Below are 13,003 nucleotides of genomic sequence, written 5' to 3' on the forward strand. Positions count from 1 at the left end.
ACATCTTGAGTTGAACTCAGACTGGACCTGGTCTCAAACCACAGCTCCCTCTTAGATAATAACCAAGTCTCCTCAGATGATTGCCAGGGGCAGGCTGGGAAAGTGTCCCCCGTAGTGCTACCCCTTGGAGACCTGGGGTCAGGTTGAAAGTGTCCCTGCAAAATGAGAGGCCACTTAGATGAACTTTCCCAGCAACAGAAGAGGGTGTGGGCAGGACCGTAGGAGTTTCGATGCTTCGGGGTAGGTACTTGGTCTTCTGCTGGGGGGGGCAAGGAGCTGGGTCATTTTGCTGCACGGCTGTGAGTGGCACGACTTACACTGCATGCCTTGGGGGGTGGTCGCTCAGTGACCTTGGGGCAGCTGCTGCTCTTAGGGAAGCCAACACGGGAGGGCGACCAGGACATTTTTCAGCAGATGCCACTTGCCAGTGAGCTGAGAATGAGACGGTGATGGGGGGCCAACTCCTAGGCCCCCAGAAACCTCACTGCCCCATCTGACCTCCTGTCAAAGGCCTAGCCTAATTTATCTCCTATACTACTACTACTACTACTACTACTAAGGCGCTTCAGTCGTGTCCAACTCTGTGCGACCCCATAGACGGCAGCCCACCAGGCTCCCCCATCCCCAGGATTCTCCAGGCAAGAACACTGGAGTGAGTTGCCATTTTCTTATCTCCTGTATTTTTCTGTAAATGGGGACATTAGTAGACTAGGGTCTTATAATAATAAAAACAACAATATTATTTATTAATGGTTAAAAAGGTAATGGGAGATTCTGGTGGCTCAAACGGTAAAGAATCTGCCTGCCATGCAGGAGACCTAAGTTTGATCCCTGGGTTGGGAAAATCTCCTGGAAAAGGGCATGGCTACCTACTCCAGTATTCTTGCCTGGAGAATTCCATGGACAGAGGAGCCTGGCAGGCCACAGTCCATGGGGTCACAAGAGTTGGACATGGCTGAGTGACTTTTACTTTCACTTTCAAAAAGGTAATAATTCAATCAACTGAAACTCTTGATTGGGTACATGATGTGTACTATCTCATTTAACTCTGCTGGTGACCCCCATGAACTGGGGACTCTTTTAATCCCCATTTTCCAAGAACTGAGCAGCAGAGCCTTATGAAGAGCTTCCGCTTACCCAGTGCCTACCGTGCACCGGATTCCACACCGAACACTTTTCCTGCAAGGCTTAGATAATGTGGTTAAAAGGGCTGTTCTCCCCAGTTCTCAGTCAGGAAAACTGAGGGGCACAGAGGTCAAATCCCTTTTCCATAAGCCTTGGGCAGAGCAAGTGGCTGAGCTGGGATGTAAACCAGAGTTTTTCAGGCTCCAAATCCCTTTCTGTTTGAAACAAAGACTTGCTTCCGCTGAAAGAGCACGAAGGACCCCTTGTGGCAAAATTTCGCCTCACGGGAAAACAGCTCCCAATAGAAAAGGGCAGGATTGATGGGGAAGAGGCAGAGAGATGAGCAGGAGGGACGTCCCCCCCATACACACACTGTGGGGAGAGGAAGGAGAGACTCCCACGAAGGCAACCTCAACTATTTCACTCAGCATCTATAAGAAGGTGAAAAATGACAACAACCTAAACCGGCCACCACAAGAGACGGGTTAAATAGATTCATTTATCTGATGCAATTCAAGACGCCATTCAACCCGACGTCACAGATCGTTAAGGATTTGGAAAGAGGATCTCAAGAGGTTCATGAAAATTCGGACTGGGCAGGCATACGTATGTGTACACACACAGCACAAGTATAGTGCATACACATAGAGCAGGGGCACACACATGTACACACTCTCACACGGATCCATCTGAGGTCGTTTAAAGAGTTCTTCTCTACTTTTTGCAAAATTGCCGAAGACTCCTTGTCCCTCATTCAAACAATAAAGTAGAGGAATTTTTCCTCTTCACATTAACGTATTCATATTTTTTTTCTTTAAACAATGTGAATTACCACAATGCCTGACACTTAGTAGATCTCAGCAAATGAGAAAGGGATAAATGGAAAAAAAAAAAAGAGGGCTGGAAACAATCATTTTCGGCTGATCCATCTTTAACAGACACAAACTACGTTTTACATCCTTTGAGTCATATATTAAATCAATGTTGCACGGTTATACCCGAATGGTAAGATTAATTATAGGCAAGTTTTACGAGTCTTCTTTCTTGTATTTTCCATAGTTAATAAGCCTAAATGCTTTATTTTTCCTCTGGAGAGAAACACAGTTCTACAAAAAGATTAAAAATGCATTTTATCATACTATTAGAGAAGAAAATCTCTACGGAGAGGGCTCAGTATACCCACCTTTAAAATGAGGTTGGATTAGATGACCTTCACACACTTACAGAAGGTGAGGCACTGGCCACATGCGCTCTGGTTCCTCCAAGCTCGCTTATGAAGAACAGCTAAAAATCCTTGAAAGTAGGAACTCGGAAGCCTTTGTTGGACATGGAGAGACAGAATCATCTGGGGACATTTTTCTGCAGGTTCAGTCAGTTCTCCGATCTGGGCCAGTGGCTGCCAACTTGACAAGAATTTCTAAATCTTATAGACACATTGTGCCTTGATGTTGCTGTCTGTCAAATGGGGCAACAGCTTGCCTCTTGAATCCTACCCACTATGAGGTGAAGGAAATAGGCAAAAATACACTGTATGTGGCTCAGTCCAGGTACCAGTCCTTCCTCTGAGCCTGTCCTTCAGATCTGTGCAGAATCTGGGGAGAGGTGGGAAGTTTGAAAGTCCCTATGGGAAATACTTGAGTGTGTTTTTGAATGTCCCCCCCCCGCCCCCGCCATGGGACTGAATGGGTGAAACAGAGATGAGAGAAAGCCAACTCAAAGGTTGCATTACTGAGCTGGATGCCACTAGTGATACCTGGGCTCTGTCCCACCTGGGGCCCATCTGAAAAACCACATAGAACACACCTCAAATGCTTTCCCCCAAGATATGAACAGAGAGAGTGGGAAATATTCACCCACCAGCTTCTGATCCCATGAGTCCGGGTTTTCCCAGAGAATCTTCCAAGTATGTGTAGGTGTCCACATGGTAGAACTTTTTGCTGTGGACAGAGAAGAAAGCAAAAGTTGGGAAATACAGATGAGGTAAAGTTCTGTCTGGCTACTGGCCTAGGCAGCTGGTTTCCATGGCAACAGGATGCTGGCACAAAAAAAGAGAGAGAAAGGAAACGAGACAGGGCTTTGTTGCATTCTGTACCACATAGGTAGGTGAGTCTCCGTGCTCTAAGAAGAGCTAGGTTCAAACCCCAGCTTTGCGTCTGGATGGCCATGTCCCCTAGGGTAAGACACATCACCTCTTTCCTGCCCCATCTGTTATATGGGGATGTCAGTGGTGCCAATTTCATGAAGTCATTACAAAGATGAGATGGCATAATGTATGTTAAGTGCCCAGCAGCATGTGTTTAATAAAAGGAAATGTTTGAGGATGGAAGTCAGTGGTAAGGAATCTACCTGCCAATGCAGTAGGTGCAGGAGACACAGGTTCAAGCACTGGGTCGGGAAGATCCCCTGGAGGAGGAAATGGTAACCCACTCCAGTACTCTTGCCTGGAAAGTTCCATGGACAGAGGGGCCCGGGTGGGCTACAGTTTATGGGGCCTCATAGAGTCAGACACAACAAGGCACAAGCACCAAAGATGGAAGCAGCTAAACACACATATGGAGCCCAGTATCTGGCAGAGGGTCTGTGTTTGCTACTTGCCTTGGGAAATATTTACAAAACGGACCTCAGTTTCCTTCTCTGTAAAACGGAAATAATAATAAAATTTACCCTGTAGGGTTAGAGTGAGGAGGAAGAGAGAGAAAGCATGGACACATTCAAACAGGTCCTCAGCACATGGTGAGTGCCAAGCCTTGGCACTGTTGTTAACACTCTGAGTTGATTACAATAAGGGTCAGCTTCAGAGAGCGAAGGTACTGGGGCTGGGTTCTGTGTGTGAACCAAAATAAGCCCTCGACAGGGGAAGGTTCTGACCCAGACTCTGAGGTGCTGGGGACACAGCAGGCAGGGGGCCAGGAGCTGATGTTGCCCTCTTGGCTCACATCCCTAGTGGAAGCTGGAAACCCAGGCAGTACCTACAATAGGGTCCTGCTGTGTTTTGAAAGGAGCTGTGGAGGACCCACGGGGACGCCTCTGTCACTGAAAGATCAGAATCCCAGTCTCTGCTCTGCCCCGCCCCTCGCTGTGTGACCTTGGGGAAGTCCCTGCCCCTCTCTGATCCAGCATTCCCATCTGAACAGTGAGGCTGTCGATTGCAGAACTGCCCAGGATTCTCCAGCCAGAGATTCCATTTTCTTCTCTCTCTTCCCTGCCATCTGTCTCTCCCTCCCTGGATGCTTGTCTGATCTGGGGTGGTCTCAGATACCGGGAGCTTCGGCACTGTCGGTCCCCAGCAGGGTTTGCTCATTTGGGCCCTATCACCTGGCCACCTAGTCTTCTCCACCCATCTGTCTGATTGGATGTGGTGCTCTTAGGTCATCTGTGGCTCCTCCCTCTTGATTTCCTTCCTTACCCTTTCCCCAGCTCTTGGCTAGTGGACAAGTGCCACCTGGGGGAACTGCAGGGACATTAGAAACCCCCGACCATGTTAATGCTAAGTAGAATTTAACCAGAACTCCACCTGGCCTGGGGCAGGTCACCCTGCCTTCTGTGTTTCTCTCTGCAAGGGGTAGTCATCACATTTTAAAATTTGCTATATTTTACGATGTTCTGACATCAGGGGTGGGGGAGCATACTTATTCTGGACAGACCACCCCTCCCAGGGATAGCTGATTCCTAGAGCTGGAAAAGGACTTGCTTGTTGGTTTCTATGCAAACCAACCAAGCCAGAGCCTATACCTCAACCCCTTCCTTTACTGGGCTCTCACAGACCAGGTGACCCCCAGGGGCCAGGTACCAGGCAACTAGGAACAGCCTGTATGTCCCAGAACCTGTTTGAACCTGTCAAACTGGCCAAACTTTAACCTGCCTACTGTGGCTTGTTTTTCCTGCAGAAACCACTAGAAAGGCTCTTGCCCATCTCCTGCTCTGCCTCCCGACAGAGCCTGGTGCATCCCATGGCCTTGCGTGCCATGCTGTGCCTTCTGCTTCTGGGCGTTTCTGAGTATAATTGTTTTCCTTCATGGCAGTCATGGCTGTGTCTGCATGTCTTATGCATTAGTCGTTTAGTCGTGTCCGACTCTTTGTGACCCCATGAACTGTAGCCCTCCAGGCTCCTTTGCCCATGGAATTCTCCAGGCAAGAACACTGGAGGTGATAGCCATTTCCTTCTCTGGAGGATCTTCCCAACCCAAGGATCAAACCTACATCTCCTGTCTCCTCCAGTGGCAGGCAGATTCTTTACCACTGAGCCACCCAGGAAGTCCGTCTTTCGCCTTATATATGAATTGTTACAGAGATACCACACAGTATTCTTGGGGGACACAATAGCTAGGAAACATGCTTCTCAAGCTTTGGCAGCACCCCAGAATCACCTGGGAAACTGAAAAATTCTGATGCCCTAGTCACACGTGCAGGGAATCTGATACAACTGGTCAGGGATGGAGTCCAGGTACCATGATTACTCAGAGTCCCCCTGTGAACCTAATGTGCATCTGAGTCTGAGAAGTATGGGTTGATGACAAAATCAGTCCCTGCAGACGATGCTCGGGGAAGTCACCTGGTATTCGTTCCTCCTCATTTGCTTAAATCCCTAATTCCAAGGGCGATTCAGTAACTATTCCCAGGAGGATGTCTTCAGCATGGCATATGTTGGATGTCACAGGCCAGAATTCCCTTTAAAAAATTTTTTTTGTATTGGAGTATAGTTGATTTACAATGTTATGTTAGTTTCTGTTGTACAACCAAGTGTATACATTATACATATACATATATTGACTCTCTTTTAGATTCTTTTCCCATATAGGTTATTAGAGAGTATTAAGAAGAGTTCCCTGTGCTATACAGTTGGTCAAGTCTCCTAATGAAATAAAGTGGCTGCATTGTAGAGGATAAACATACCCCCAGGGAGGAAATGGAAACTCAGCCGTCCTAATATTGGGTAAAAGGGTTCCCATGGTTTGCAATGCAATTTCCAGGGTCAACATCTGTTATGGATGGAACTGTGTCACCTTGAAATTCATATGTTAAACTCATAATCCCTGGGGCGTCAGAATGTGCTGCTATTAGGAGACATGGAAGAGGTAATTAAGTAAAAGGAGGTCATCAGGGTGGGCCCTAATCCACTATGATTGGGGTCCTCATAAGAAAAGGGAATGTAGACAGATACACAGAGAAGGGAGATTAAGGTAAAGACACAGAGAGAAGATGGCTGTTGTAAGCCAAGGGGAGAAACCTCAGCAGAACCGAACTGCTGAGACCTTGATTTTAAACTTCCAGAACTGCCAGAGCATTAATTTCTGTTTAAGGACTTTGTTATGACAACTGGAGCCAACTAACAATACCATTGTTGTTGTTCAGTCAACCAGTCGTGTCCGACTGTGACCCCATGGACTACAGCACACCAGCCTTCCCTGTCCTTCACCATCTCCCAGAGTTTGCTCAAACTCATATCCATTGAGTTGGTGATGCCATCCAACCATCTCATCCTCTGTTGTCCCCTTCTCCTGCCTTCAATCTTCCCCAGCATCAGGGTCTTTTCCAACGAGTCAGTTCTTTACAACAGGTGGCCAAAATACTGGAGCTTCAGCTTCAGCATCAGTCCTTCCAATGAATATTCAGGACTGATTTCCTTTAGGATTGACTGGCTTGATCTCCTTGCAGTCCAAGGGACTCTCAGGATATCATACACATATTCAAACCACACTGCATTTCAGACAACTTAGTCTTGTTTTTAACACAGGGCTGTTCAGTCACCACATCAAGGCTTTTAATGCTGGGAAAGGAGAGTGAAAGACAAGGATTCTAGAGCCTCAGGCTGAAATGGAGCAGGATCCTATGGTCCTTGCCAACCACCCCCAACCCCTTCCGCTGCCAGTCGTGTCCTCGGCCTGTGTTTTGTCTGTTGAAAAAATTTAGCCAAAAAGGAAGTTTAATCAGAATAGTGAGAAAAATGCAGGAACAAAGGAAAATGGTCAAAGGAGACAATATAATCATAATGTAGTCATTAAGCACAGTCGAGGACCTTTAGATATTAATAATATTCTGAGCCATATTCTGTGAGCTGTCTTATAGATACTAAAACTCCCACCAGGTGGAAGATGTTCACTTCATGATGACCAGGCTGCACCCAGACATGAGTTGCCATAATTCCAAGAACTGACCTCAAGGAAATGGAAACTCTGGAACTGAAGATTAATTGTACCTAAAATAACCAAGATGACAATGGTCAGGCAACTAATGACCAATTTGAAGATGACTGTCAGAGCTGACTGTGCTGTTTCTGCATATAGCGCCCCCACCATCTCTAAAAGCTCTTATACCTTGATTGTGGTGGTGAGGGGTGGGGGGCAGGGTGGGGAAGTCAGCCCTTGAATGGACATCGGCCCTTCCCACTCCCTACCCTCAGTTGTCAGCTTTATCCAAAATAAAGCAAGCTTTCCTTTGCGCCAACCTGGCCTCTCTATTGGCTTTTGAGTAATGAGCAGCAAGATCCTGCTTTCGATACCAAGGCCTAATTCCCCGTCAGACCAGTTGCAACTTGTTCAACACCCTCCCCTTGGCTCAGGGCTTTCTAGTATCACCTCCCAAACATCCTTTCACTTGATCCCTTGGCTCAGGGTCTGGAGCAGTCCAGCCCAAGACACCTCCCAGCCAGGGAATTTGAGTCTGTGATCCGTCCTGACCGGGGGCTGAGGTCTCTTTTATGTGTGTGATATGCTTGGCTGGCTTGCCTCGACCACGAATAGCTAATATTAGGAAAGGATGGTTTCCCAGGTGGGTATTTGGAGCCGCTCAATTTGACCACTTTGCTCTGCAGCAAAAGCCAGCCTTCTGAGACCCTGTTTCATCTCACATGGGCAAAGGGCCTGCGGTTCTGGACTTCACGGACTCAGGTGCAGGCTCTCAACCTTCGTATCGTGCCTGACCCAACATGCTACATGCTGTGACAGGTAACTATTCAAATTCTATTCAAAAGGAAGGGACCGTTAGCTGCAGAGTCTTTTATTTACTTATTCATTTTTGGCTGTGCTGGGTCTTTGTCTCCGGGAAGGCTTTCTCTAGTTGCAGTGACTGGGTGGGGGTGGAGCGTGGCTCCTGTTTAGCTGGGGTGCTCTGGCTTCTCACTGCAGCGCCTCCTCTCGCTGCAGAGCACGGGCTCCAGGGCACGCAGGCTTCAGTGGTCGCGGCACGTGGGTTCAGCAGTTACAGCTCCCGGGCTCTAGAGCGCAGGCTCGGTAGCTGCGACCCACGGGCTTAGTTACTCCGGGGCGTGTGGGATCGTCCCAGACCAGAGATTGCACCTGTGTCTCCTGCCCCCGGCAGGCAGATTCTTTACCACTGAGCCACCTGAGAAGTCCAGCCCACAGAGCCTTACAGAGGAGAGGGGATAAGCTGGGATCTAGAAACCTAGAGATCACTAACGTGACAGAGAAAGACAGATTTCTGATATCACTTGAATGTAAAATCTTTAAAAATGGTACAAATGGACTCATTTACAAAGTAAACTCAAGGACACAGAAGACAAACTTACGGTTACCAAAGGGGAGGGGAGGGATAAATTAGGAGTTTGGGGTTAACGATACAAACTACTATATAGAAAACAGATTAACAACAAGGACCTACTCTACAGCACAAGAAGCTATATTCAGTTTCTTGTAGTAACCCATACTAGAAAAAAATTTCAAAAAGAATATCTATATATACACACATGTAAAACTGAATCACTTTGACATACACCTGAAACTAATACAACATTGTAAATCAACTATAATGAGAGAAAGATAAGATATTTTTTAAAAAACTTTCCGAAAATTCCTCGGACGGAGGAGCCTGGTAGGCTACAGTCCATGGGGTCGTAAAGAGTCGGACACGACTGAGCGACTTCACTTTCACTTTTCCTAAAATTTGAGATCAGAAAACCAAATTGCTGTCAACTTGCTTACATTTAGAATGGATAAACAACAAGGTCCTACTGTATTGTACAGGGAACTGTATCCAATCTCTTTGGATAAACCATAGTGGAAAAGAATATTTTAAAAAAGAATGCATGTATGAGTAAAACGGAGTCACTTTGCAGTACAGCAGAGATTGGCACAACATATACTTCAATTAAACACACACACGCTAGGAAGAAAGGGGAAACGTCTCTCTTCAGCAGCTTGCCTGTGCAAGGGCAGTCCCCAAGCAAGAGGCATTGCCTTTGGCTGGGAGATTGTTTTCTGGGCTCTTTTTGGAGAAGAAGTCAAATAAGGTTTTTGAAAATTGTCTTTAAAGGCTTCCAAGAAAACTCAGTCCTCTGACCAGAGCAGGAGGTGCTGTGGCCTTTGCTGGGCAGGAGCCACCCGGGAGCTGGGGAAGGAGTCAGGCCAGCTTTGGCATGAGGTAGCCAAGCCCAGGGCAGAGGAGGTCAGGCTCTTGGAGATGCCAATGGACCACACCGGGCAGGCAGGGCTGTCCTGTGGGACTGACAAGTGGCTCATTCTCTCTGAGATGGCTGGGTACCGGGCACAAGTGGAAAAGTTGGAGACTGTGTATCTTGGCAAAGTAGGGAAGAGGGTCTGGGAGATAGCTGTTTCACAAGGTGGGCATTTGTGTCTGCCATCTGTGTAGGTGAAGGAGCAATTCCAGGAAAGCCCCCAGAGGACTGGAGCCATCTGTGGAGCAGAAATCGGAAAACTTCAGGACCTGAGTCGGTCAGTCTCTCCTTTTAGAGAGAAAGAAAGGGAAAGAGAAAGAAAGAGAAAAGGAAAGAGAGGGGAAGGGAAAGAGAGAAAGGAAAAGAGATGCAGAAAGGGCAGGAGAGAGAGGTTCTGGGATGGGTGGGGGCCATGATATCTGGATGTCACCATCCTGCCACTGCCCAGACCACAGTTAGAAAGCAGAAGCAGGAGGCCATGTGATGGGGGCACAGGAGAGCTTAACACTTCATAAATATCTCCCCTTCTTCAAAACTAGGGCCTGAACACACCGCCATGAAGCCACCATCTTCTGATACCTTTATGAAGAAAATTAGGCCACGTCTGGAAAATACATCCTGCTGGTCAGTTTATCACCACCTAAATATTAGAAATAGACTGTGTAAAGGCCTGTCACCAGCATGTAGTCTGTAGGTAAAGCTTATTTTATTACGATCCTATGTATTAAAGTGTTAGCCTCTCAGTCTTGTCTGACTCTTCATGACCCCATGGACTATAGCCCACCAGGCTCCTCTGTCCATGGAATTCTCCAGGCAAGTATACTGGAGTGGGTTGCCATGCCCTTCTCCAGGAGATCTTCCCAACCCAGGGATCGAACCCAGGTATCCTGCTTTGCAGGAAGATTCTTTACTGTCTGAGCCACCGTGGCTTGTTACTTTCCACTAATAGTGTGATTACTGCCTGGAATGTTCCTGGGTTTAGTCCTGAAAGCCTCCTGTCCTTGGAAACCCCTCAGGCCTGGGAAAAGTGGCTGGGCTGGTTAGGCATCCCAAACACACACACACACACACACACACACACACACACCCCACTCCTATGCCACCCCTGATCTTTTTAAGGATTTTGGTGGTTTAATTGCACAACTTAGTCCATCACCCTTTAGGACCTGTTAGCAGCCATGGGGACCCCTATGTACATTCCATAAAGGTGATAGATGTGGCCAAATCTCTGCCCACATCCCCGTTATCCCTGATGCACCCACTCCCGAGTTGCTTCAGGAGGCTCACAACCACGCAACCTTCCCTGAGAAACTGAACTGGACTGAGTCAAGCCACTTCGTCCAGAGACAGACACCCCTGGGAGGCTACACTTCCTTCTACTGGGGGCAGCCAAGGATCGGCGGATATGGGGGCAACCCTGTAATGCAGGTGACGCTCCAGAGTCCCCCAAGGATCAGGCCGAGGCCAGACTTCACCTGGGACCACACCCTGGCTGGGCCCCTGCCCCTGCCCCTTCCTCGATGCCTCACTCCCCCTCCCCAACCCCTCAGGCTCTGCTTCTAGAAATCCTGACCTGGGACCATGCCTATGGCTGGGTTCGTGAACTTCGGTGTCATCTTTCCCACCACAGCATCTCTGGAAGTGCTGCCCTTCTTTCCATGGCTAAGACCAGCGCTGAGGTCATCAGCATCCCTCGCCTGCCCGACCACACAGTCTACTCCCCAGCCTCTCTGCCTCCACTACTGCCCTCTGCAGGTCACTCTCCTGTAAATGGCCAGAAGGGACTTCTAAAATTAAAAAAAGTAAATTTCTGTTCAAGGTGCTCCTCTGCAATCTTTCTGGAATCCAACAGCCTTTGTGGGCAGTCAGGGGGAGAAAGGGATGGGCAGAAAACGTCCTCAACCTGATTACAAGAAACCCTCAGCAAGTGTCAGGCTCGTTGTTATTCAGTCACACAGTCATGTCCGACTCTTTGCGACCCCACGAACTGCAGCACGCCAGGCCTCTCTGTCCCTCACCATCTCCTGGAGCTTGCCCAAGTTCATGTTCATTGCATCAGTGATGCCATCCAGCCATCTCATCCTCTGACACCCTCTTCTCCTTCTGCCCTCAATCTTTCCCAGCATCAAGGACTTTTTCAATGAGTCGACCAATGATGAGGGCTTAGTGATGGAACACAACAAGCATGCCCCACTCCCCCTAAAGATTTGGATTAGGACAAAGATGACAGGACTTCCCTGGTGGTCCAGTGGCTAAGACTGTGTGTTCCCGACGCAGAGGACCCAGGTTCAATCCCTGGTCAGGGAACTAGATTCCACATGCCACAACTCAAGATGCAGCACAGCCACACAAATAAATATTTTTTTGGAAAAAAAAAAAGAGAGAGAGGAATGGCCCACTCCTGCTGCATCTACTCAATTCTGTACTAGAAGCTGCAGCCAGGGAATTAGACAAAAAGAAGAAAGAAAGGAGGGAGGGAAGAAAAAAAAAAGGAAAAGAAAAGAAAAGGCAACCAGATTAGAAAGAAAGGCTGCTCTACTTGTGGATGACATGCTCTTGTGGGCTACGTGGTGGCTGAAGTCCTAATCCTTAGCACCTATTGACTTTTGTGGCCAATTTCAAAACGTCAGTATGACCTTCCTGAGTCTGGCACTGGGAACAACAATGTCATATTGGGAGATGACCTCACCATTCACTGTGATCCTTCCTCTGAAAGTTCTTCTCCAACTTTCACTTACACAGTGTCTGGCACAGAGCAGATGTTCAATAAATACACATCAAATTGAAGGGAAAAGCACTTCTATGGCTTTCTGTTGCTTTTAAGTTAAAATCGCAAGTCTTTGCTGCACAAGCCCCTGCGTGATATATGCCCAGCCCATCTTCATCTGGAACCCCCTCCCCCTTCGCTCACTCCTCTTGGCCACATTAACCTCCCTTCTCTTCCTCCGATAATCCGAGTCCTTCCCACCTCAGGGCCTTTGCACAGGCTGTTTCCTCTCTCCAGAATGCTGCTTTCCATTGAGCTAAGTCTTACTCAGCACTCAGGTCTTGGTTTAATGCAGTGGTTCTCAACCGGAGGGCATCTGTAAATGTTTGGGGACATTCTTGCTGCTCACAATTGGTCACTAGCATCTAGTGAGAAGAAGCCAAGGAGGCTGCTCAACCTCCTCTGATGCCCAGGACAGCCCCTCAATCCAAAGAACTATGCAGCCCCAAATGTCAGTAATGTCGAGATGGAGAAACTCTGGCTTCTGCTCAGACCTCCTGCCTTGATTGCTTTATTAACGGAAGGACGTTTTCCCTGGTTCATCTCTCATAACAGTATCTCCCACTATTCTTTCTCCTCTTATTGCTAAAGCAAAATTTGGATCAAGCCCACAGGAGACAGTCCAGGCTATTTGAAAAGGTACTTGCGATGCTCAGAATGGACTAAACCACCCCCACTAACATCAGGTTTGCAGAAGTAGG

At 47.8% G+C, this 13,003-nt stretch overlaps 1 non-coding gene across 1 annotated transcript; it reads left to right on the top strand.

Annotated features, from left to right (window-relative positions):
• The first annotated feature begins 11,769 nt into the window (after positions 1 to 11,769).
• On the top strand, positions 11,770 to 11,842 carry TRNAG-CCC. Its single transcript has one exon. It is a non-coding gene; the product is annotated as a tRNA-Gly (tRNA).
• The last annotated feature ends 1,161 nt before the right edge of the window (positions 11,843 to 13,003 follow it).

Source organism: Oryx dammah, unplaced genomic scaffold, assembly GCF_014754425.2.
Source record: "Oryx dammah isolate SB20612 unplaced genomic scaffold, SCBI_Odam_1.1 HiC_scaffold_12, whole genome shotgun sequence".
Classification (NCBI taxonomy): Eukaryota; Metazoa; Chordata; class Mammalia; order Artiodactyla; family Bovidae; genus Oryx; species Oryx dammah.